General features: G+C 43.1%; 35 non-coding genes across 35 annotated transcripts; 17 read left to right on the top strand and 18 right to left on the bottom strand.

Annotated features, from left to right (window-relative positions):
• Positions 1–7194: 7194 nt before the first annotated feature.
• trnah-aug (transfer RNA histidin (anticodon AUG)) lies at positions 7195–7267 on the bottom strand. The gene has a single exon. It is a non-coding gene; the product is annotated as a tRNA-His (tRNA).
• Positions 7268–8129: 862 nt separating this feature from the next.
• Positions 8130–8202, bottom strand: trnam-cau (transfer RNA methionine (anticodon CAU)). Its single transcript has one exon. It is a non-coding gene; the product is annotated as a tRNA-Met (tRNA).
• Positions 8203–8291: 89 nt separating this feature from the next.
• trnay-gua (transfer RNA tyrosine (anticodon GUA)) lies at positions 8292–8379 on the top strand. The gene is given in 2 exon segments: positions 8292–8328; positions 8344–8379. It is a non-coding gene; the product is annotated as a tRNA-Tyr (tRNA).
• Positions 8380–8457: 78 nt separating this feature from the next.
• On the top strand, positions 8458–8529 carry trnah-gug (transfer RNA histidin (anticodon GUG)). The gene has a single exon. It is a non-coding gene; the product is annotated as a tRNA-His (tRNA).
• A 398-nt stretch (positions 8530–8927) lies between these two features.
• On the bottom strand, positions 8928–9000 carry trnar-acg (transfer RNA arginine (anticodon ACG)). The gene has a single exon. It is a non-coding gene; the product is annotated as a tRNA-Arg (tRNA).
• An 862-nt stretch (positions 9001–9862) lies between these two features.
• trnam-cau (transfer RNA methionine (anticodon CAU)) lies at positions 9863–9935 on the bottom strand. Its single transcript has one exon. It is a non-coding gene; the product is annotated as a tRNA-Met (tRNA).
• Positions 9936–10024: 89 nt separating this feature from the next.
• trnay-gua (transfer RNA tyrosine (anticodon GUA)) lies at positions 10025–10112 on the top strand. The gene is given in 2 exon segments: positions 10025–10061; positions 10077–10112. It is a non-coding gene; the product is annotated as a tRNA-Tyr (tRNA).
• A 78-nt stretch (positions 10113–10190) lies between these two features.
• Positions 10191–10262, top strand: trnah-gug (transfer RNA histidin (anticodon GUG)). The gene has a single exon. It is a non-coding gene; the product is annotated as a tRNA-His (tRNA).
• Positions 10263–10660: 398 nt separating this feature from the next.
• trnar-acg (transfer RNA arginine (anticodon ACG)) lies at positions 10661–10733 on the bottom strand. The gene has a single exon. It is a non-coding gene; the product is annotated as a tRNA-Arg (tRNA).
• Positions 10734–11595: 862 nt separating this feature from the next.
• trnam-cau (transfer RNA methionine (anticodon CAU)) lies at positions 11596–11668 on the bottom strand. Its single transcript has one exon. It is a non-coding gene; the product is annotated as a tRNA-Met (tRNA).
• Positions 11669–11757: 89 nt separating this feature from the next.
• trnay-gua (transfer RNA tyrosine (anticodon GUA)) lies at positions 11758–11845 on the top strand. The gene is given in 2 exon segments: positions 11758–11794; positions 11810–11845. It is a non-coding gene; the product is annotated as a tRNA-Tyr (tRNA).
• A 78-nt stretch (positions 11846–11923) lies between these two features.
• Positions 11924–11995, top strand: trnah-gug (transfer RNA histidin (anticodon GUG)). Its single transcript has one exon. It is a non-coding gene; the product is annotated as a tRNA-His (tRNA).
• Positions 11996–13328: 1333 nt separating this feature from the next.
• Positions 13329–13401, bottom strand: trnam-cau (transfer RNA methionine (anticodon CAU)). Its single transcript has one exon. It is a non-coding gene; the product is annotated as a tRNA-Met (tRNA).
• Positions 13402–13490: 89 nt separating this feature from the next.
• On the top strand, positions 13491–13578 carry trnay-gua (transfer RNA tyrosine (anticodon GUA)). The gene is given in 2 exon segments: positions 13491–13527; positions 13543–13578. It is a non-coding gene; the product is annotated as a tRNA-Tyr (tRNA).
• Positions 13579–14126: 548 nt separating this feature from the next.
• On the bottom strand, positions 14127–14199 carry trnar-acg (transfer RNA arginine (anticodon ACG)). Its single transcript has one exon. It is a non-coding gene; the product is annotated as a tRNA-Arg (tRNA).
• Positions 14200–15061: 862 nt separating this feature from the next.
• On the bottom strand, positions 15062–15134 carry trnam-cau (transfer RNA methionine (anticodon CAU)). The gene has a single exon. It is a non-coding gene; the product is annotated as a tRNA-Met (tRNA).
• An 89-nt stretch (positions 15135–15223) lies between these two features.
• On the top strand, positions 15224–15311 carry trnay-gua (transfer RNA tyrosine (anticodon GUA)). The gene is given in 2 exon segments: positions 15224–15260; positions 15276–15311. It is a non-coding gene; the product is annotated as a tRNA-Tyr (tRNA).
• A 78-nt stretch (positions 15312–15389) lies between these two features.
• trnah-gug (transfer RNA histidin (anticodon GUG)) lies at positions 15390–15461 on the top strand. The gene has a single exon. It is a non-coding gene; the product is annotated as a tRNA-His (tRNA).
• Positions 15462–15859: 398 nt separating this feature from the next.
• On the bottom strand, positions 15860–15932 carry trnar-acg (transfer RNA arginine (anticodon ACG)). Its single transcript has one exon. It is a non-coding gene; the product is annotated as a tRNA-Arg (tRNA).
• An 862-nt stretch (positions 15933–16794) lies between these two features.
• trnam-cau (transfer RNA methionine (anticodon CAU)) lies at positions 16795–16867 on the bottom strand. The gene has a single exon. It is a non-coding gene; the product is annotated as a tRNA-Met (tRNA).
• An 89-nt stretch (positions 16868–16956) lies between these two features.
• On the top strand, positions 16957–17044 carry trnay-gua (transfer RNA tyrosine (anticodon GUA)). Its single transcript is given in 2 exon segments — positions 16957–16993; positions 17009–17044. It is a non-coding gene; the product is annotated as a tRNA-Tyr (tRNA).
• Positions 17045–17122: 78 nt separating this feature from the next.
• trnah-gug (transfer RNA histidin (anticodon GUG)) lies at positions 17123–17194 on the top strand. The gene has a single exon. It is a non-coding gene; the product is annotated as a tRNA-His (tRNA).
• A 398-nt stretch (positions 17195–17592) lies between these two features.
• On the bottom strand, positions 17593–17665 carry trnah-aug (transfer RNA histidin (anticodon AUG)). The gene has a single exon. It is a non-coding gene; the product is annotated as a tRNA-His (tRNA).
• Positions 17666–18528: 863 nt separating this feature from the next.
• Positions 18529–18601, bottom strand: trnam-cau (transfer RNA methionine (anticodon CAU)). The gene has a single exon. It is a non-coding gene; the product is annotated as a tRNA-Met (tRNA).
• An 89-nt stretch (positions 18602–18690) lies between these two features.
• Positions 18691–18778, top strand: trnay-gua (transfer RNA tyrosine (anticodon GUA)). Its single transcript is given in 2 exon segments — positions 18691–18727; positions 18743–18778. It is a non-coding gene; the product is annotated as a tRNA-Tyr (tRNA).
• Positions 18779–18856: 78 nt separating this feature from the next.
• On the top strand, positions 18857–18928 carry trnah-gug (transfer RNA histidin (anticodon GUG)). The gene has a single exon. It is a non-coding gene; the product is annotated as a tRNA-His (tRNA).
• Positions 18929–19326: 398 nt separating this feature from the next.
• trnar-acg (transfer RNA arginine (anticodon ACG)) lies at positions 19327–19399 on the bottom strand. The gene has a single exon. It is a non-coding gene; the product is annotated as a tRNA-Arg (tRNA).
• Positions 19400–20261: 862 nt separating this feature from the next.
• On the bottom strand, positions 20262–20334 carry trnam-cau (transfer RNA methionine (anticodon CAU)). Its single transcript has one exon. It is a non-coding gene; the product is annotated as a tRNA-Met (tRNA).
• Positions 20335–20423: 89 nt separating this feature from the next.
• Positions 20424–20511, top strand: trnay-gua (transfer RNA tyrosine (anticodon GUA)). Its single transcript is given in 2 exon segments — positions 20424–20460; positions 20476–20511. It is a non-coding gene; the product is annotated as a tRNA-Tyr (tRNA).
• Positions 20512–20589: 78 nt separating this feature from the next.
• Positions 20590–20661, top strand: trnah-gug (transfer RNA histidin (anticodon GUG)). Its single transcript has one exon. It is a non-coding gene; the product is annotated as a tRNA-His (tRNA).
• A 398-nt stretch (positions 20662–21059) lies between these two features.
• On the bottom strand, positions 21060–21132 carry trnar-acg (transfer RNA arginine (anticodon ACG)). Its single transcript has one exon. It is a non-coding gene; the product is annotated as a tRNA-Arg (tRNA).
• An 862-nt stretch (positions 21133–21994) lies between these two features.
• On the bottom strand, positions 21995–22067 carry trnam-cau (transfer RNA methionine (anticodon CAU)). The gene has a single exon. It is a non-coding gene; the product is annotated as a tRNA-Met (tRNA).
• An 89-nt stretch (positions 22068–22156) lies between these two features.
• On the top strand, positions 22157–22244 carry trnay-gua (transfer RNA tyrosine (anticodon GUA)). The gene is given in 2 exon segments: positions 22157–22193; positions 22209–22244. It is a non-coding gene; the product is annotated as a tRNA-Tyr (tRNA).
• Positions 22245–22322: 78 nt separating this feature from the next.
• On the top strand, positions 22323–22394 carry trnah-gug (transfer RNA histidin (anticodon GUG)). The gene has a single exon. It is a non-coding gene; the product is annotated as a tRNA-His (tRNA).
• Positions 22395–22792: 398 nt separating this feature from the next.
• trnar-acg (transfer RNA arginine (anticodon ACG)) lies at positions 22793–22865 on the bottom strand. Its single transcript has one exon. It is a non-coding gene; the product is annotated as a tRNA-Arg (tRNA).
• Between the last annotated feature and the right edge of the window lie 27 nt (positions 22866–22892).

Below are 22892 nucleotides of genomic sequence, written 5' to 3'. Positions count from 1 at the left end.
AAGTACACAATTGTATCAAAGATCAACTTATTTTAAGCCTTTTAACAATCTTCCATGGATACCAATAACTGTGAAGGAATGTGTGGAAACACATAAATAGCTTTTAAAGTTTATGTTGTAGGTTTGAAGAAAAAACTTTGGATATTCAACGTCAAACCTGAAAAAAAACATACAGAAATAAATCACCATCCTTACACAGTCTGAAATAAATAACCTGGAAAACAACACTGATTTGTCTGTTTTGTGCTAACAGAGAATAATTACATAATTAAAAAAAACATCCTTTATAGGTTAATTTTGTGGTTAATTATGTGCTGAAAAAATGTCACAGGTGACAACAAAATTAAGACAATGTCTTAAGTGGGGGGGGGATCACACTTTCCCGCATTTAAATGTCTAATAACACAACCGGGTGCTTCTTTTAGAGATTTGTGAAACCTTTTGAATGCACTATCTCGACAGATAGTCAATGTGTAGGCCTTTTATTTAGAGAGATAAATACAGAGATAACCTAATAGAGGGGGCCAGTTCTAAAGCTGTTTAAATAAATTAACACCCAGTTTGACATTTCAGGATGCAAAAGTGTGATGACAAACTATGACAGCAAAATGCACGCATTATGTTTTCCAGAATATTGCATTTAATGTCCCAGTGTCTCTCAGCAAATTGTCCAGATGACAAAATGGAAGCCCTTTTCAGAAACAAAATGTGCTGACATAAACAGACACATTATTTCACCAAGATTTTTGAAAACTTGCAGGATTGAACAAGCAAGAGAAACACAGGTGGACTAAAACATCAATATATAGCTATTTATATTGAAAAAAGCAGAAATTGTTCAACAATTAAACAAATATTATTAGCTTTCAAATTAGTTTACTAAAATTCCTACAAATTTACTTAACATTTCAGCTTATTTAATAGTTATCACAGCCAAAGCCTTTGTTCCCTAATTTGATGTAATTCACATCAGTTAAATGAATAAATGGTTTTATTATACCAGCTGGATTTATAATACCAAAATGCAGGCAAGCTGGATACAGTTTTATTGATTTCAGAGAGCACTTTTCTCAAACAAAACTCTACTACAAAAAATAGAAAGCACTATCATGTATGGATAATGATGCAGCATCTGTAATGGTACCATCAAGTCTTTTAAAGAAGAGTATGCCAAATGAATGTAATGCAACAAAGAAAAGGATATGCTAAAAACTGTAATCTATACAGGAAACATGGGTCGGCACTTCAGTTCAAATTACATTAATTATAACGCACATGTTCTATTATGCTCTTAAAGTATTTATGTTCCTATGTGGTTCTCTACAGTCCATGATTTGTTTTGCTCCTGTATGTTTGTTTGAAATAAAATTATTTGGGAAAAAAAGTGAGACAGTGAGGAGAAGAAATGGAACATCAGAGTAAACACTCTCCACCTACTTCAAAATAAGAGCATGAATATAAACATCTAACTACTTTAAGAATTCTTAACAATCGACAACCAAAACTTCACAGACATCAAACTTTATTCAATGCAAGGTTTGAGAAACAGCCAAGAAAATGTGCGTTTTTGAATTTATCTGGAAAAATTAAATTGCAACTAGTGGCTTCTGCATGGTAACGGAACTCTGCTAGGGTTGCTAGGTAACGTGCTGGGTTTGGCTGGGGTTGCTAGGCAACGGGTAGTGCCTGCTGATTTGTGATTACATTCCGGAGGTTTTTTGAAACAGCCCATTTTCCAGACAAAACAACAAAAACAGCTCTGTGTTTTTTTAAGCTCTTGGCCTGTTTTCAGAACCAAATGGAAATACAAAAACATGCAAAATGTGAACTTTGCATACTACATGCTCTTTAATAATCATGAAGAAGCAAAGCTTTAAGAAACCTTGAGTATTCCGAGAAGAACTAAGCTGATAGGCATGAAAATAAAACTAATTTCTGACCCGGACAGGGTTCAGTAGGCATAAAACGCATTGTCAGGAGGTTACTCAGATATCATCACACAGTCCTTATTTAATTTCGGAGAGTAACCCTGTTATACTTTGTAATGAGGGAACAGTAACCATAACACATGGTGATGGCGGAAGGCTGTCTGGCACCTTGTGTTCCTGACATTTCTGTACAACCTTGGGCTTCAAGGAGAGGGACAAGGACTGCAGAGGAGGGCAGTGGAAAGAGAAAACATGCAGGGGAAATCTCACCTGATCTACCTTCCTGCTCTGCTTGTTTCCCGCTGGAGAAACAGCCGACTGAGAGCACGACCAGGCTGCTAATGAGGGCAAAGCTGGCCTGCCGTGACGCTTTTATTCACTCCAGCTGCTGCTGTCATTACCAAAATAGGTGAAAGGAATATGATTTAAATGAAAGAAAATTTCTCAGACTCAAAAATTTAATTGTGAAACTACATATTTTCCAGACTCTCTAATTCACTTGGGATAATGCTTTTTACAAGTATCCAGATCATCACATGGTTTCATGACTCAGCCTTCTCTATTTATAAGGTATTTACACTGTAGTGGTTGAAGAGTTTTCCATTATATGTCAGAGATAAAAGGTAACAAGGATCCACCAGCAGTGAGTAAGCACATTTCTGGACCATTTCATTGTGCTTCAGTGTATGAAAGAGTTGAAAGGCTTGTTTTGTCCTTCTGTTTAATGTATGCCATTAAAGCTGAGCTGAAGAGTTGAAGAGACTAGACTGAATAATACATTAAAATAAGAAAACAGAAACACTCAGAAAAAGAAAGAAAAGGACTGGAGAAACTTTAAGTCTTGTGTGTGAAATGGAGCCTTACTGCATGGTTCAGACCTTCTTGCTGAGTTAAAAGTCTTGCTTCATTTCCATTGACGATAAAATTGAGTAAATTGGAATTATGTAAATAAATTTGCTTCATGGAAGCATGGCAATTAAAAATAATTGTAATCCTTGTGCAAAAAGAGGTGATTTTTCCACATTGTCGAAATTAGTGTATTTCGCAAAACTGCAATGGAAAGAAATTTTTTTGCATCACACAATTCATGTGATCAACAACCAGGTGTTACTACTGGCGGAAATGACGAAGACGACAGGAAGAGATAGGATGTTTTTCATTGACTTATCACATGATTTTAATTGTGTTTATTTAACACAATTAAATAAAAAATAATAATTTTGCTATTATTTTGTAATAGCAAAATAAAATTTTGTAATTTTGCTATTACAAAATGTTATTTTTTTATAAGCTACTGATAATGTGGACACTAATGACGTGTTATATTCAAGTAGTTTAAAAAATTAACTATTTAGTTTATTCTCCCACGACTTGAGCTGAAAGAGAGTTAATACTTTAGGTTCATTCCAAGGTCACTAAGATACTGTCTGACACTCTTGTTGATGTTTCAAACGTCTCCTCTTCTGAAGGAAATACTGGAGGGAGTTAAGCTCAAACTGACAGAACACAGGGAATAAAAAATAAAATATTAATGATGACTTTAAAAAAATACTGAAACATTTAAATGTAAAAATTTGAGGGAAAATGTGCAGATTTTGTTATGAAAAATTGAGTCTTGACAAAAGTTCAGTCTGGAAGACTCTAGTCGCACCTGCCTCATCAATCAGCGCCCACCTCTCTGCAACCTGGACCTATCGGCGCGGACCAAGCCTCGCTCCAGCCAATCATCGTTTGGGCTCCAGTTTAAAAGGACCTTCATCTATAGCCTCCTCTGCTCACCAGCTGCGATCAACCCACCTCCACCTCATCTTCAGGCCTCATCTTCCTCCAACCACCGCCACCAGTACAGGCCCCGGGGGGTCTACATTTCTATACTGCATCAGGAATGTTCATCGAGCTTATCGAAGTCCAGCTCGATGTCCCCGGCCGGGGTCTGAACACCAAAGGACTTTGTTTATTTTTATGTTAATTTTCTCATTAAACTCTTTTAATCACCTTCTTTCTCCGTTTGAGTCTCTCCAGATTGAACTGGATATCTGTGGTTCAGACTGGTGGTAATTAAATGACAGGTGAAGGTTATTTTACTTATACAGCTTCATACCACTTTATGTTTTTTTGTTTTCCCTTCAGATGCCATGACTGGGGTAAACTGCTGCTGCTGGGAGGTAGATTTAAACATTTACAACCAATAAAGTTCATAATAAAATTAGCTCTGCAATGTTACTTCTTCAAATTAATCTTAAATTCAAATAATATATGACAAACCTTATGTATATCAATATTGTTTTTTAAGTAATAGCACAAAATAATGAAACATTTTTTCTTGTAGGCTAACTTTTACTCTGCCAAAAAGAAGAGAGTTTTCGTCATGGCTCTCCTGAAGCAGACTGTTGATTTTAAAAGTGCCAAAAGGCAATCAGCCCTGGGATCAAAGCTCTGAGGAGGTTTCATGTTCTGGGTTTTATTTTTTGACTTCTTGATTGCTGGAATCCCCGCAAAAGGTCTAAAGTAGACCAGTGTGTAACCAAAGAGGCTGTCACTGCGCTGCAGTTGGTCTCAGTGGGATGTGAGGCCACTGATGGTAAAAATAAATCGTTCAAACAGAGCTGACGCATTCTGGCTGATTCCCAGAAGACAGCAGAATTAGTCCTGGCATGCATGAAAAAGGGAGCAAACAAATAAACAATGAACATGAAAGTAGGGATTTAGAAGGAAATAGAATTATAGATGCACAGAGACAGACTTTACAGTTTCATCTACACTTTAATCCTGGTAAAACTGGATTAAAGTCATCTTTAGTTATTGTAAATATTTAAATTTGAAAATTGTGTCACAGTTGTTGAAACGTCTTCTCTTATTACTTTGTGCAACATCTTTTTGGCAGAGATCTCACAGACTTTTTTGTCTTACTGAAACCTGGTTCACATTTCCTCTGCTCTCCGTATTTTACAACACAAATTTAAATATTAAATCAGTCATTTTGAAGAGTTACTCAGAATTTAAGTAGCCTCCAAACCAGATACTTTTTTACTCTTGCTGGATTAATCAATTATAAATATGCACAACTAAGGGTGGCTTCTGTATTTGCGGTTTGCAGGCATCTGGAGAAAAATGGAAGCTGCTACGAAGGTTGAGGGATAAAATCTGGAGATAGCTCTTAAAGAGAGAGGTGAATTTGAATTGCTTATTGTTCCAGAGTTGAGGGGAAGAGGAGATTCTGGTGATGTGTTGTCACACATCACCAGAATCTCCTCTTCCCCTCAGGTTAGCTTTACACAAAGGAGGGCAAATACCAATACTCTGGTCGATTGAGGATCAGAACTGGGAAAGAAATCTTTTCAGTTTTTCTGCTCCATGTTTATGGAGCAAAAGATTCTGTTGTCGTTAATGTTTTTAAGGCTATTCTGACTGATTTTGAGAAGGAATCGTCTGTCTGTAAATATTTAAACTAAGGACTCTTTTAGTTTATTTATTTATGACAGTGTTTCTGATTTTGTTATACATGTTCTGTAATTTCTGTTTGGTGTTCCCAGTCTTGGCCAGGATTTTCTTACAAAAGAGATTTTTAATCTGAATGGGATTGCCCAGGTGACATAAAGGTTATATAAATAAATTAAATACCATAATTTGTTACATTTTCAGCTGATGGGATGCTTTTTTATACCACACCTTTAAAATAAATTATCCCCTTTAAAACATGTTCACATCTGCTTCAACAAGAACCACTGAAAGAAAGGTCACAAAAACCACCCAGGAAGACATTGAGTGCAAATTCCTCTTTCACAAAATGTAAATAAAAAACAGAATGGTGTCAGAATTAGACATCATAGGATTTTGTCTTTTGATTTTGGCAAAAGACTACAAGAAGTTTCTCCCACTAATCCTAGATTTGCCCATTTGTTTTGGTTGTATTTACCCAGAATGCCCTGCGCTGTTTTGCATTTCCCGCTTTTGGAGTAGCTTCCTGTCCTCTTGTCATTCATATGCATTTGAACCATGTTACAGCTGACAGTCCCTAAACAAACCCAACTACCTAGATCTATAAAGGAGGAAAAAAAACATAGGTCTTGACTTCATAAAGAAGGCTGATCATCAGTGTAACTCTCCAACAGCTCTTTAAATCCCAATCAATCAGACAAGATTATCGCACACAGGTGTCTAGTAGCATCAAATAAGTGGTTAATGACCAAGTCGTTGCAAAACTGCTGAGGAGGAAATTCAGCCTTCTGATTCAGGCGTGTTGTAGCAGAAATGCATCCAAAAGTTGCAAGACTGGAATTAAAGTTAATCAAGAAAAATTAATGCCAGGATTTCATCTAATAGATCTTTGACATCCACGATGTTGAAACTAAATGCCTATTTTATGTTTTAAACCTACCTATACAAATTTAAATGAAACACAAAATGTTAAAGCAATAAGGAGAAAATAAATGGAGTGCAGCTCAAGTCTTAAGTAAGATTTTACCTAAAATGACAACGTTTTCTGCTTTCAGGTGAAATATGAGCAAAAGTGGCATGATGCATTTAATGATATGAGACATATGTATGTTCATCTTTATGAGGAAAATACACCTGTTACAACTTAGAGCCTGAATGAGGCTAACAATTCAGATATTCACAAAATGTAGCTCAAATATAATCTTTCTCTTTTTTATTAAATCTGAGAGCTTAAAAGATTTAAGATCCAAGTATGTGACCTTGGTGGGAAACAGTTCGTTTTTTAGATTTTTCTTTTTCTTTCACCTGGCGTGACTGAAGAACAGATTATTGGCAATAAGAACGGACACCAGAAAGTTAATCTCACCTCATCCTTTAAATGAGGGGTCCAGTCAGTCCTCGAAGACAGGCAACATGCATGTTTTAGTTCTCACATGCTGGAAGCAGAGTGGCGCAGCGGAAGCATGCTGGGCCCATAACCCAGAGGTCGATGGATCGAAACCATCCTCTGCTACACAGACCTTTTCACAATACATCCAATGTGTCTGAATGACCTGCCCATCTCTTGTCTGTTCTCTTTTGTCAAGAAACACAAACCCTACTCCTTCTTCTGAGCTGCATCAAAACACTGTTTACAATTGAATCCTTCCGACATCCTTCTGAGCTGTTCCAAAGATCTGAGTCACATAAATGATGACTATTAGTGCAACCTCTGCTCCTCCATTGTTTCCTTGGCACGCGAGAGGGGGCGTCAATCGGCACTCCCCTCAAGGGCTTGGGACAGAGATGAAACCGAGGACTCTGCTCGGGCGACAAAAGGAAAGCTGCTCGAGCTAGCCAGGAGTCGAACCTAGAATCTTCTGATCCATAGTCAGACACGTTGTCCATTGCGCCACTAGCCCATCTAGGGACATGGAGATCCTTTGTGTCAGACCACGACTGACTGGTCTACATTTTTCTCGCAGTTACCAAAACCACACCAATAACTTTTAATAAATTAAATTAATCGACTTCACTTAAAGTACCATCACTTCATCCGCTGGGATCTGAATGCACTTCCTCCTGGTCCCCAATCAGCAGAAAAATCTGCGCTAATTCATCAGTCAGATGGATCTGTGTGATCCAAACAGATCACCTGAGCTCTGTCTGTGAGTGTTTTACCCTGTGCGGTCCGGGTTGCGCTTTTACCTGGATTCTTTGTTGGTTTTTTTTTGCGTGGTTTTGCTTCTCCGAAATGGACAGATGTTACGTCTGCAGCGCTCCTCCAGAACGCCGCTCTCCTGGGTAAAGTTCACCAAGGCTCCAGATAAACCGCCGGCTCCTCAAATGGAGATTAACACAATGTTGCATTCTCTTTAGTTTTCTCTGGTCTGTAATGGAGACGTGAATTTAATGCGCCATTTCAACCAAAGGCAAAATGGCTTCAATACATTTTCTGACCCCAGGCTTAGTTTATGGACAGAGAAAACAGTTACCATTGATTTTATTTTTAAAGCATTTTTAATTTTGAAGTGTTGATTTTGTTTTTGAACCCTTGTTTATTTTGAAGTGTTGATTTTATTTTTGAACCCTTATGTATTTTGAAGTGTTTATTGTCTGAAAGATGTTAGACATGAGTTGACCAGTATGGGGCTTGAACCAATGACCTCAGCATTACCAGCACCGTGCATTTACCTGCTGAGCAATCCTACCTTACAAACTGTTGAGTTTGCATGGATTTAAGAAGAAAATTATTATTAAAATTCTTGGATTAATCAAAACACATGCCCCGTGTGAGGGTTGAACTCACGACCTTCAGATTATGAGACTGACGCGCTGCCTACTGCGCCAACGAGGCTCCGCAACCAGTCTACCTAAGAGACACCTGTGCTTTCGAAGGCAGCTGTGTAGCAGCATGTTTCCGCTTCTTGCCACCGTGCCATGCGACCTTCGATAGCTCAGTTGGTAGAGCGGAGGACTGTAGGGTACAACGCTGGACATCCTTAGGTCGCTGGTTCAACTCCGGCTCAAAGGATTCCGTTTTTCTTTTCTCAAAATCTTCAGAGGAAAGGTTCGTTAGGAGTGGCTGACGAAAGACACTTTCAAGCAAGAAGCCGTGATCGTATAGTGGTTAGTACTCTGCGTTGTGGCCGCAGCAACCCCGGTTCGAATCCGGGTCACGGCATGAGGGTTGAAAGCAGAGTGGCGCAGCGGAAGTGTGCTGGGCCCATAACCCAGAGGTCGATGGATCGAAACCATCCTCTGCTACGCAGACCTTTTCACAATACATCCAATGTGTCTGAATGACCTGCCCATCTCTTGTCTGTTCTCTTTTGTCAAGAAACACAAACCCTACTCCTTCTTCTGAGCTGCATCAAAACACTGTTTACAATTGAATCCTTCCGACATCCTTCTGAGCTGTTCCAAAGATCTGAGTCACATAAATGATGACTATTAGTGCAACCTCTGCTCCTCCATTGTTTCCTTGGCACGCGAGAGGGGGCGTCAATCGGCGCTCCCCTCAAGGGCTTGGGACAGAGATGAAACCGAGGACTCTGCTCGGGCGACAAAAGGAAAGCTGCTCAAGCTAGCCAGGAGTCGAACCTAGAATCTTCTGATCCGTAGTCAGACGTGTTGTCCATTGCACCACTAGCCCATCTAGGGACATGGAGATCCTTTGTGTCGGACCACGACTGACTGGTCTACATTTTTCTCGCAGTTACCAAAACCACACCAATAACTTTTAATAAATTAAATTAATCGACTTCACTTAAAGTACCATCACTTCATCCGCTGGGATCTGAATGCACTTCCTCCTGGTCCCCAATCAGCAGAAAAATCTGCGCTAATTCATCAGTCAGATGGATCTGTGTGATCCAAACAGATCACCTGAGCTCTGTCTGTGAGTGTTTTACCCTGTGCGGTCCGGGTTGCGCTTTTACCTGGATTCTTTGTTGGGTTTATTTTGCGTGGTTTTGCTTCTCCGAAATGGACAGATGTTACGTCTGCAGCGCTCCTCCAGAACGCCGCTCTCCTGGGTAAAGTTCACCAAGGCTCCAGATAAACCGCCGGCTCCTCAAATGGAGATTAACACAATGTTGCATTCTCTTTAGTTTTCTCTGGTCTGTAATGGAGACGTGAATTTAATGCGCCATTTCAACCAAAGGCAAAATGGCTTCAATACATTTTCTGACCCCAGGCTTAGTTTATGGACAGAGAAAACAGTTACCATTGATTTTATTTTTAAAGCATTTTTAATTTTGAAGTGTTGATTTTGTTTTTGAACCCTTGTTTATTTTGAAGTGTTGATTTTATTTTTGAACCCTTATGTATTTTGAAGTGTTTATTGTCTGAAAGATGTTAGACATGAGTTGACCAGTATGGGGCTTGAACCAATGACCTCAGCATTACCAGCACCGTGCATTTACCTGCTGAGCAATCCTACCTTACAAACTGTTGAGTTTGCATGGATTTAAGAAGAAAATTATTATTAAAATTCTTGGATTAATCAAAACACATGCCCCGTGTGAGGGTTGAACTCACGACCTTCAGATTATGAGACTGACGCGCTGCCTACTGCGCCAACGAGGCTCCGCAACCAGTCTACCTAAGAGACACCTGTGCTTTCGAAGGCAGCTGTGTAGCAGCATGTTTCCGCTTCTTGCCACCATGCCATGCGACCTTCGATAGCTCAGTTGGTAGAGCGGAGGACTGTAGGGTACAACGCTGGACATCCTTAGGTCGCTGGTTCAACTCCGGCTCGAAGGATTCCATTTTTCTTTTCTCAAAATCTTCAGAGGAAAGGTTCGTTAGGAGTGGCTGACGAAAGACACTTTCAAGCAAGAAGCCGTGATCGTATAGTGGTTAGTACTCTGCGTTGTGGCCGCAGCAACCCCGGTTCGAATCCGGGTCACGGCATGAGGGTTGAAAGCAGAGTGGCGCAGCGGAAGCGTGCTGGGCCCATAACCCAGAGGTCGATGGATCGAAACCATCCTCTGCTACACAGACCTTTTCACAATACATCCAATGTGTCTGAATGACCTGCCCATCTCTTGTCTGTTCTCTTTTGTCAAGAAACACAAACCCTACTCCTTCTTCTGAGCTGCATCAAAACACTGTTTACAATTGAATCCTTCCGACATCCTTCTGAGCTGTTCCAAAGATCTGAGTCACATAAATGATGACTATTAGTGCAACCTCTGCTCCTCCATTGTTTCCTTGGCACGCGAGAGGGGGCGTCAATCGGCGCTCCCCTCAAGGGCTTGGGACAGAGATGAAACCGAGGACTCTGCTCGGGCGACAAAAGGAAAGCTGCTCGAGCTAGCCAGGAGTCAAACCTAGAATCTTCTGATCCGTAGTCAGACGCGTTGTCCATTGCGCCACTAGCCCATCTAGGGACATGGAGATCCTTTGTGTCGGACCACGACTGACTGGTCTACATTTTTCTCGCAGTTACCAAAACCACACCAATAACTTTTAATAAATTAAATTAATCGACTTCACTTAAAGTACCATCACTTCATCCGCTGGGATCTGATTGCACTTCCTCCTGGTCCCCAATCAGCAGAAAAATCTGCGCTAATTCATCAGTCAGTTGGATCTGTGTGATCCAAACAGATCACCTGAGCTCTGTCTGTGAGTGTTTTACCCTGTGCGGTCCGGGTTGCGCTTTTACCTGGATTCTTTGTTGGGTTTTTTTTGCGTGGTTTTGCTTCTCCGAAATGGACAGATGTTACGTCTGCAGCGCTCCTCCAGAACGCCGCTCTCCTGGGTAAAGTTCACCAAGGCTCCAGATAAACCGCCGGCTCCTCAAATGGAGATTAACACAATGTTGCATTCTCTTTAGTTGTCTCTGGTCTGTAATGGAGACGTGAATTTAATGCGCCATTTCAACCAAAGGCAAAATGGCTTCAATACATTTTCTGACCCCAGGCTTAGTTTATGGACAGAGAAAACAGTTACCATTGATTTTATTTTTAAAGCATTTTTAATTTTGAAGTGTTGATTTTGTTTTTGAACCCTTGTTTATTTTGAAGTGTTGATTTTATTTTTGAACCCTTATGTATTTTGAAGTGTTTATTGTCTGAAAGATGTTAGACATGAGTTGACCAGTATGGGGCTTGAACCAATGACCTCAGCATTACCAGCACTGTGCATTTACCTGCTGAGCAATCCTACCTTACAAACTGTTGAGTTTGCATGGATTTAAGAAGAAAATTATTATTAAAATTCTTGGATTAATCAAAACACATGCCCCGTGTGAGGGTTGAACTCACGACCTTCAGATTATGAGACTGACGCGCTGCCTACTGCGCCAACGAGGCTCTGCAACCAGTCTACCTAAGAGACACCTGTGCTTTCGAAGGCAGCTGTGTAGCAGCATGTTTCCGCTTCTTGCCACCGTGCCATGCGACCTTCGATAGCTCAGTTGGTAGAGCGGAGGACTGTAGGGTACAACGCTGGACATCCTTAGGTCGCTGGTTCAACTCCGGCTCAAAGGATTCCGTTTTTCTTTTCTCAAAATCTTCAGAGGAAAGGTTCGTTAGGAGTGGCTGACGAAAGACACTTTCAAGCAAGAAGCCGTGATCGTATAGTGGTTAGTACTCTGCGTTGTGGCCGCAGCAACCCCGGTTCGAATCCGGGTCACGGCATGAGGGTTGAAAGCAGAGTGGCGCAGCGGAAGTGTGCTGGGCCCATAACCCAGAGGTCGATGGATCGAAACCATCCTCTGCTACGCAGACCTTTTCACAATACATCCAATGTGTCTGAATGACCTGCCCATCTCTTGTCTGTTCTCTTTTGTCAAGAAACACAAACCCTACTCCTTCTTCTGAGCTGCATCAAAACACTGTTTACAATTGAATCCTTCCGACATCCTTCTGAGCTGTTCCAAAGATCTGAGTCACATAAATGATGACTATTAGTGCAACCTCTGCTCCTCCATTGTTTCCTTGGCACGCGAGAGGGGGCGTCAATCGGCGCTCCCCTCAAGGGCTTGGGACAGAGATGAAACCGAGGACTCTGCTCGGGCGACAAAAGGAAAGCTGCTCAAGCTAGCCAGGAGTCGAACCTAGAATCTTCTGATCCGTAGTCAGACGTGTTGTCCATTGCGCCACTAGCCCATCTAGGGACATGGAGATCCTTTGTGTCGGACCACGACTGACTGGTCTACATTTTTCTCGCAGTTACCAAAACCACACCAATAACTTTTAATAAATTAAATTAATCGACTTCACTTAAAGTACCATCACTTCATCCGCTGGGATCTGAATGCACTTCCTCCTGGTCCCCAATCAGCAGAAAAATCTGCGCTAATTCATCAGTCAGATGGATCTGTGTGATCCAAACAGATCACCTGAGCTCTGTCTGTGAGTGTTTTACCCTGTGCGGTCCGGGTTGCGCTTTTACCTGGATTCTTTGTTGGGTTTTTTTTGCGTGGTTTTGCTTCTCCGAAATGGACAGATGTTACGTCTGCAGCGCTCCTCCAGAACGCCGCTCTCCTGGGTAAAGTTCACCAAGGCTCCAGATAAACCGCCGGCTCCTCAAATGGAGATTAACACAATGTTGCATTCTCTTTAGTTTTCTCTGGTCTGTAATGGAGACGTGAATTTAATGCGCCATTTCAACCAAAGGCAAAATGGCTTCAATACATTTTCTGACCCCAGGCTTAGTTTATGGACAGAGAAAACAGTTACCATTGATTTTATTTTTAAAGCATTTTTAATTTTGAAGTGTTGATTTTGTTTTTGAACCCTTGTTTATTTTGAAGTGTTGATTTTATTTTTGAACCCTTATGTATTTTGAAGTGTTTATTGTCTGAAAGATGTTAGACATGAGTTGACCAGTATGGGGCTTGAACCAATGACCTCAGCATTACCAGCACCGTGCATTTACCTGCTGAGCAATCCTACCTTACAAACTGTTGAGTTTGCATGGATTTAAGAAGAAAATTATTATTAAAATTCTTGGATTAATCAAAACACATGCCCCGTGTGAGGGTTGAACTCACGACCTTCAGATTATGAGACTGACGCGCTGCCTACTGCGCCAACGAGGCTCCGCAACCAGTCTACCTAAGAGACACCTGTGCTTTCGAAGGCAGCTGTGTAGCAGCATGTTTCCGCTTCTTGCCACCGTGCCATGCGACCTTCGATAGCTCAGTTGGTAGAGCGGAGGACTGTAGGGTACAACGCTGGACATCCTTAGGTCGCTGGTTCAACTCTGGCTTGAAGGATTCCATTTTTCTTTTCTCAAAATCTTCAGAGGAAAGGTTCGTTAGGAGTGGCTGACGAAAGACACTTTCAAGCAAGAAGCCGTGATCGTATAGTGGTTAGTACTCTGCATTGTGGCCGCAGCAACCCCGGTTCGAATCCGGGTCACGGCATGAGGGTTGAAAGCAGAGTGGCGCAGCGGAAGCGTGCTGGGCCCATAACCCAGAGGTCGATGGATCGAAACCATCCTCTGCTACGCAGACCTTTTCACAATACATCCAATGTGTCTGAATGACCTGCCCATCTCTTGTCTGTTCTCTTTTGTCAAGAAACACAAACCCTACTCCTTCTTCTGAGCTGCATCAAAACACTGTTTACAATTGAATCCTTCCGACATCCTTCTGAGCTGTTCCAAAGATCTGAGTCACATAAATGATGACTATTAGTGCAACCTCTGCTCCTCCATTGTTTCCTTGGCACGCGAGAGGGGGCGTCAATCGGCGCTCCCCTCAAGGGCTTGGGACAGAGATGAAACCGAGGACTCTGCTCGGGCGACAAAAGGAAAGCTGCTCGAGCTAGCCAGGAGTCGAACCTAGAATCTTCTGATCCGTAGTCAGACGCGTTGTCCATTGCGCCACTAGCCCATCTAGGGACATGGAGATCCTTTGTGTCGGACCACGACTGACTGGTCTACATTTTTCTCGCAGTTACCAAAACCACACCAATAACTTTTAATAAATTAAATTAATCGACTTCACTTAAAGTACCATCACTTCATCCGCTGGGATCTGAATGCACTTCCTCCTGGTTCCCAATCAGCAGAAAAATCTGCGCTAATTCATCAGTCAGATGGATCTGTGTGATCCAAACAGATCACCTGAGCTCTGTCTGTGAGTGTTTTACCCTGTGCGGTCCGGGTTGCGCTTTTACCTGGATTCTTTGTTGGGTTTTTTTTGCGTGGTTTTGCTTCTCCGAAATGGACAGATGTTACGTCTGCAGCGCTCCTCCAGAACGCCGCTCTCCTGGGTAAAGTTCACCAAGGCTCCAGATAAACCGCCGGCTCCTCAAATGGAGATTAACACAATGTTGCATTCTCTTTAGTTTTCTCTGGTCTGTAATGGAGACGTGAATTTAATGCGCCATTTCAACCAAAGGCAAAATGGCTTCAATACATTTTCTGACCCCAGGCTTAGTTTATGGACAGAGAAAACAGTTACCATTGATTTTATTTTTAAAGCATTTTTAATTTTGAAGTGTTGATTTTGTTTTTGAACCCTTGTTTATTTTGAAGTGTTGATTTTATTTTTGAACCCTTATGTATTTTGAAGTGTTTATTGTCTGAAAGATGTTAGACATGAGTTGACCAGTATGGGGCTTGAACCAATGACCTCAGCATTACCAGCACCGTGCATTTACCTGCTGAGCAATCCTACCTTACAAACTGTTGAGTTTGCATGGATTTAAGAAGAAAATTATTATTAAAATTCTTGGATTAATCAAAACACATGCCCCGTGTGAGGGTTGAACTCACGACCTTCAGATTATGAGACTGACGCGCTGCCTACTGCGCCAACGAGGCTCCGCAACCAGTCTACCTAAGAGACACCTGTGCTTTCGAAGGCAGCTGTGTAGCAGCATGTTTCCGCTTCTTGCCACCGTGCCATGCGACCTTCGATAGCTCAGTTGGTAGAGCGGAGGACTGTAGGGTACAACGCTGGACATCCTTAGGTCGCTGGTTCAACTCCGGCTCGAAGGATTCCGTTTTTCTTTTCTCAAAATCTTCAGAGGAAAGGTTCGTTAGGAGTGGCTGACGAAAGACACTTTCAAGCAAGAAGCCGTGATCGTATAGTGGTTAGTACTCTGCGTTGTGGCCGCAGCAACCCCGGTTCGAATCCGGGTCACGGCATGAGGGTTGAAAGCAGAGTGGCGCAGCGGAAGTGTGCTGGGCCCATAACCCAGAGGTCGATGGATCGAAACCATCCTCTGCTACGCAGACCTTTTCACAATACATCCAATGTGTCTGAATGACCTGCCCATCTCTTGTCTGTTCTCTTTTGTCAAGAAACACAAACCCTACTCCTTCTTCTGAGCTGCATCAAAACACTGTTTACAATTGAATCCTTCCGACATCCTTCTGAGCTGTTCCAAAGATCTGAGTCACATAAATGATGACTATTAGTGCAACCTCTGCTCCTCCATTGTTTCCTTGGCACGCGAGAGGGGGCGTCAATCGGTGCTCCCCTCAAGGGCTTGGGACAGAGATGAAACCGAGGACTCTGCTCGGGCGACAAAAGGAAAGCTGCTCGAGCTAGCCAGGAGTCGAACCTAGAATCTTCTGATCCGTAGTCAGACGCGTTGTCCATTGCGCCACTAGCCCATCTAGGGACATGGAGATCCTTTGTGTCGGACCACGACTGACTGGTCTACATTTTTCTCGCAGTTACCAAAACCACACCAATAACTTTTAATAAATTAAATTAATCGACTTCACTTAAAGTACCATCACTTCATCCGCTGGGATCTGAATGCACTTCCTCCTGGTCCCCAATCAGCAGAAAAATCTGCGCTAATTCATCAGTCAGATGGATCTGTGTGATCCAAACAGATCACCTGAGCTCTGTCTGTGAGTGTTTTACCCTGTGCGGTCCGGGTTGCGCTTTTACCTGGATTCTTTGTTGGGTTTTTTTTGCGTGGTTTTGCTTCTCCGAAATGGACAGATGTTACGTCTGCAGCGCTCCTCCAGAACGCCGCTCTCCTGGGTAAAGTTCACCAAGGCTCCAGATAAACCGCCGGCTCCTCAAATGGAGATTAACACAATGTTGCATTCTCTTTAGTTTTCTCTGGTCTGTAATGGAGACGTGAATTTAATGCGCCATTTCAACCAAAGGCAAAATGGCTTCAATACATTTTCTGACCCCAGGCTTAGTTTATGGACAGAGAAAACAGTTACCATTGATTTTATTTTTAAAGCATTTTTAATTTTGAAGTGTTGATTTTGTTTTTGAACCCTTGTTTATTTTGAAGTGTTGATTTTATTTTTGAACCCTTATGTATTTTGAAGTGTTTATTGTCTGAAAGATGTTAGACATGAGTTGACCAGTATGGGGCTTGAACCAATGACCTCAGCATTACCAGCACCGTGCATTTACCTGCTGAGCAATCCTACCTTACAAACTGTTGAGTTTGCATGGATTTAAGAAGAAAATTATTATTAAAATTCTTGGATTAATCAAAACACATGCCCCGTGTGAGGGTTGAACTCACGACCTTCAGATTATGAGACTGACGCGCTGCCTACTGCGCCAACGAGGCTCCGCAACCAGTCTACCTAAGAGACACCTGTGCTTTCGAAGGCAGCTGTGTAGCAGCATGTTTCCGCTTCTTGCCACCGTGCCATGCGACCTTCGATAGCTCAGTTGGTAGAGCGGAGGACTGTAGGGTACAACGCTGGACATCCTTAGGTCGCTGGTTCAACTCCGGCTCGAAGGATTCCATTTTTCTTTTCTCAAAATCTTCAGAGGAAAGGTTCGTTAGGAGTGGCTGACGAAAGACACTTTCAAGCAAGAAGCCGTGATCGTATAGTGGTTAGTACTCTGCGTTGTGGCCGCAGCAACCCCGGTTCGAATCCGGGTCACGGCATGAGGGTTGAAAGCAGAGTGGCGCAGCGGAAGCGTGCTGGGCCCATAACCCAGAGGTCGATGGATCGAAACCATCCTCTGCTACGCAGACCTTTTCACAATACATCCAATGTGTCTGAATGACCTGCCCATCTCTTGTCTGTTCTCTTTTGTCAAGAAACACAAACCCTACTCCTTCTTCTGAGCTGCATCAAAACACTGTTTACAATTGAATCCTTCCGACATCCTTCTGAGCTGTTCCAAAGATCTGAGTCACATAAATGATGACTATTAGTGCAACCTCTGCTCCTCCATTGTTTCCTTGGCACGCGAGAGGGGGCGTCAATCGGCGCTCCCCTCAAGGGCTTGGGACAGAGATGAAACCGAGGACTCTGCTCGGGCGACAAAAGGAAAGCTGCTCGAGCTAGCCAGGAGTCAAACCTAGAATCTTCTGATCCATAGTCAGACACGTTGTCCATTGCGCCACTAGCCCATCTAGGGACATGGAGATCCTTTGTGTCGGACCACGACTGACTGGTCTACATTTTTCTCGCAGTTACCAAAACCACACCAATAACTTTTAATAAATTAAATTAATCGACTTCACTTAAAGTACCATCACTTCATCCGCTGGGATCTGAATGCACTTCCTCCTGGTCCCCAATCAGCAGAAAAATCTGCGCTAATTCATCAGTCAGATGGATCTGTGTGATCCAAACAGATCACCTGAGCTCTGTCTGTGAGTGTTTTACCCTGTGCGGTCCGGGTTGCGCTTTTACCTGGATTCTTTGTTGGGTTTTTTTTGCGTGGTTTTGCTTCTCCGAAATGGACAGATGTTACGTCTGCAGCGCTCCTCCAGAACGCCGCTCTCCTGGGTAAAGTTCACCAAGGCTCCAGATAAACCGCCGGCTCCTCAAATGGAGATTAACACAATGTTGCATTCTCTTTAGTTTTCTCTGGTCTGTAATGGAGACGTGAATTTAATGCGCCATTTCAACCAAAGGCAAAATGGCTTCAATACATTTTCTGACCCCAGGCTTAGTTTATGGACAGAGAAAACAGTTACCATTGATTTTATTTTTAAAGCATTTTTAATTTTGAAGTGTTGATTTTGTTTTTGAACCCTTGTTTATTTTGAAGTGTTGATTTTATTTTTGAACCCTTATGTATTTTTGAAGTATTTATTGTCTGAAAGATGTTAGACATGAGTTGACCAGTATGGGGCTTGAACCAATGACCTCAGCATTACCAGCACCGTGCATTTACCTGCTGAGCAATCCTACCTTACAAACTGTTGAGTTTGCATGGATTTAAGAAGAAAATTATTATTAAAATTCTTGGATTAATCAAAACACATGCCCTGTGTGAGGGTTGAACTCACGACCTTCAGATTATGAGACTGACGCGCTGCCTACTGCGCCAACGAGGCTCCGCAACCAGTCTACCTAAGAGACACCTGTGCTTTCGAAGGCAGCTGTGTAGCAGCATGTTTCCGCTTCTTGCCACCGTGCTATGCGACCTTCGATAGCTCAGTTGGTAGAGCGGAGGACTGTAGGGTACAACGCTGGACATCCTTAGGTCGCTGGTTCAACTCCGGCTCGAAGGATTCCATTTTTCTTTTCTCAAAATCTTCAGAGGAAAGGTTCGTTAGGAGTGGCTGACGAAAGACACTTTCAAGCAAGAAGCCGTGATCGTATAGTGGTTAGTACTCTGCGTTGTGGCCGCAGCAACCCCGGTTCGAATCCGGGTCACGGCATGAGGGTTGAAAGCAGAGTGGCGCAGCGGAAGCGTGCTGGGCCCATAACCCAGAGGTCGATGGATCGAAACCATCCTCTGCTACGCAGACCTTTTCACAATACATCCAATGTGTCTGAATGACCTGCCCATCTCTTGTCTGTTCTCTTTTGTCAAGAAACACAAACCCTACTCCTTCTTCTGAGCTGCATCAAAACACTGTTTACAATTGAATCCTTCCGACATCCTTCTGAGCTGTTCCAAAGATCTGAGTCACATAAATGATGACTATTAGTGCAACCTCTGCTCCTCCATTGTTTCCTTGGCACGCGAGAGGGGGCGTCAATCGGCGCTCCCCTCAAGGGCTTGGGACAGAGATGAAACCGAGGACTCTGCTCGGGCGACAAAAGGAAAGCTGCTCGAGCTAGCCAGGAGTCGAACCTAGAATCTTCTGATCCGTAGTCAGACGCGTTGTCCATTGCGCCACTAGCCCATCTAGGGACATGGAGATCCTTTGTGTCGGACCACGACTGACTGGTCTACATTTTTCTCGCAGTTACCAAAACCACACCAATAACTTTTAATAAATTAAATTAATCGACTTCACTTAAAGTACCATCACTTCATCCGCTGGGATCTGAATGCACTTCCTCCTGGTCCCCAATCAGCAGAAAAATCTGCGCTAATTCATCAGTCAGATGGATCTGTGTGATCCAAACAGATCACCTGAGCTCTGTCTGTGAGTGTTTTACCCTGTGCGGTCCGGGTTGCGCTTTTACCTGGATTCTTTGTTGGGTTTTTTTTGCGTGGTTTTGCTTCTCCGAAATGGACAGATGTTACGTCTGCAGCGCTCCTCCAGAACGCCGCTCTCCTGGGTAAAGTTCACCAAGGCTCCAGATAAAACGCCGGCTCCTCAAATGGAGATTAACACAATGTTGCATTCTCTTTAGTTTTCTCTGGTCTGTAATGGAGACGTGAATTTAATGCGCCATTTCAACCAAAGGCAAAATGGCTTCAATACATTTTCTGACCCCAGGCTTAGTTTATGGACAGAGAAAACAGTTACCATTGATTTTATTTTTAAAGCATTTTTAATTTTGAAGTGTTGATTTTGTTTTTGAACCCTTGTTTATTTTGAAGTGTTGATTTTATTTTTGAACCCTTATGTATTTTGAAGTGTTTATTGTCTGAAAGATGTTAGACATGAGTTGACCAGTATGGGGCTTGAACCAATGACCTCAGCATTACCAGCACCGTGCATTTACCTGCTGAGCAATCCTACCTTACAAACTGTTGAGTTTGCATGGATTTAAGAAGAAAATTATTATTAAAATTCTTGGATTAATCAAAACACATGCCCTGTGTGAGGGTTGAACTCACGACCTTCAGATTATGAGACTGACGCGCTGCCTACTGCGCCAACGAGGCTCCGCAACCAGTCTACCTAAGAGACACCTGTGCTTTCGAAGGCAGCTGTGTAGCAGCATGTTTCCGCTTCTTGCCACCGTGCTATGCGACCTTCGATAGCTCAGTTGGTAGAGCGGAGGACTGTAGGGTACAACGCTGGACATCCTTAGGTCGCTGGTTCAACTCCGGCTCGAAGGATTCCATTTTTCTTTTCTCAAAATCTTCAGAGGAAAGGTTCGTTAGGAGTGGCTGACGAAAGACACTTTCAAGCAAGAAGCCGTGATCGTATAGTGGTTAGTACTCTGCGTTGTGGCCGCAGCAACCCTGGTTCGAATCCGGGTCACGGCATGAGGGTTGAAAGCAGAGTGGCGCAGCGGAAGCGTGCTGGGCCCATAACCCAGAGGTCGATGGATCGAAACCATCCTCTGCTACGCAGACCTTTTCACAATACATCCAATGTGTCTGAATGACCTGCCCATCTCTTGTCTGTTCTCTTTTGTCAAGAAACACAAACCCTACTCCTTCTTCTGAGCTGCATCAAAACACTGTTTACAATTGAATCCTTCCGACATCCTTCTGAGCTGTTCCAAAGATCTGAGTCACATAAATGATGACTATTAGTGCAACCTCTGCTCCTCCATTGTTTCCTTGGCACGCGAGAGGGGGCGTCAATCGGCGCTCCCCTCAAGGGCTTGGGACAGAGATGAAACCGAGGACTCTGCTCGGGCGACAAAAGGAAAGCTGCTCAAGCTAGCCAGGAGTCGAACCTAGAATCTTCTGATCCGTAGTCAGACGCGTTGTCCATTGCGCCACTAGCCCATCTAGGGACATGGAGATCCTTTGTGTCGGACCACGACTGACTGGTCTACATTTTTCTCGCAGTTACCAAAACCACACCAATAACTTTTAATAAATTAAATTAATCGACTTCACTTAAAGTACCATCACTTCATCCGCTGGGATCTGAATGCACTTCCTCCTGGTCCCCAATCAGCAGAAAAATCTGCGCTAATTCATCAGTCAGATGGATCTGTGTGATCCAAACAGATCACCTGAGCTCTGTCTGTGAGTGTTTTACCCTGTGCGGTCCGGGTTGCGCTTTTACCTGGATTCTTTGTTGGGTTTTTTTTGCGTGGTTTTGCTTCTCCGAAATGGACAGATGTTACGTCTGCAGCGCTCCTCCAGAACGCCGCTCTCCTGGGTAAAGTTCACCAAGGCTCCAGATAAAACGCCGGCTCCTCAAATGGAGATTAACACAATGTTGCATTCTCTTTAGTTTTCTCTGGTCTGTAATGGAGACGTGAATTTAATGCGCCATTTCAACCAAAGGCAAAATGGCTTCAATACATTTTCTGACCCCAGGCTTAGTTTATGGACAGAGAAAACAGTTACCATTGATTTTATTTTTAAAGCATTTTTAATTTTGAAGTGTTGATTTTGTTTTTGAACCCTTGTTTATTTTGAAGTGTTGATTTTATTTTTGAACCCTTATGTATTTTGAAGTGTTTATTGTCTGAAAGATGTTAGACATGAGTTGACCAGTATGGGGCTTGAACCAATGACCTCAGCATTACCAGCACCGTGCATTTACCTGCTGAGCAATCCTACCTTACAAACTGTTGAGTTTGCATGGATTTAAGAAGAAAATTATTATTAAAATTCTTGGATTAATCAAAACACATGCCCTGTGTGAGGGTTGAACTCACGACCTTCAGATTATGAGACTGACGCGCTGCCTACTGCGCCAACGAGGCTCCGCAACCAGTCTACCTAAGAGACACCTGTGCTTTCGAAGGCAGCTGTGTAGCAGCATGTTTCCGCTTCTTGCCACCGTGCTATGCGACCTTCGATAGCTCAGTTGGTAGAGCGGAGGACTGTAGGGTACAACGCTGGACATCCTTAGGTCGCTGGTTCAACTCCGGCTCGAAGGATTCCATTTTTCTTTTCTCAAAATCTTCAGAGGAAAGGTTCGTTAGGAGTGGCTGACGAAAGACACTTTCAAGCAAGAAGCCGTGATCGTATAGTGGTTAGTACTCTGCGTTGTGGCCGCAGCAACCCCGGTTCGAATCCGGGTCACGGCATGAGGGTTGAAAGCAGAGTGGCGCAGCGGAAGCGTGCTGGGCCCATAACCCAGAGGTCGATGGATCGAAACCATCCTCTGCTACGCAGACCTTTTCACAATACATCCAATGTGTCTGAATGACCTGCCCATCTCTTGTCTGTTCTCTTTTGTCAAGAAACACAAACCCTACTCCTTCTTCTGAGCTGCATCAAAACACTGTTTACAATTGAATCCTTCCGACATCCTTCTGAGCTGTTCCAAAGATCTGAGTCACATAAATGATGACTATTAGTGCAACCTCTGCTCCTCCATTGTTTCCTTGGCACGCGAGAGGGGGCGTCAATCGGCGCTCCCCTCAAGGGCTTGGGACAGAGATGAAACCGAGGACTCTGCTCGGGCGACAAAAGGAAAGCTGCTCGAGCTAGCCAGGAGTCGAACCTAGAATCTTCTGATCCGTAGTCAGACGCGTTGTCCATTGCGCCACTAGCCCATCTAGGGACATGGAGATCCTTTGTGT

Source organism: Poecilia mexicana, unplaced genomic scaffold, assembly GCF_051168715.1.
Source record: "Poecilia mexicana isolate PSO_F unplaced genomic scaffold, ASM5116871v1 scaffold_10, whole genome shotgun sequence".
NCBI classification, from domain to species: domain Eukaryota; kingdom Metazoa; phylum Chordata; class Actinopteri; order Cyprinodontiformes; family Poeciliidae; genus Poecilia; species Poecilia mexicana.
Note: the sequence above shows the minus strand (reverse complement) of the source record. Positions and strands in the feature narration are given on the sequence as shown.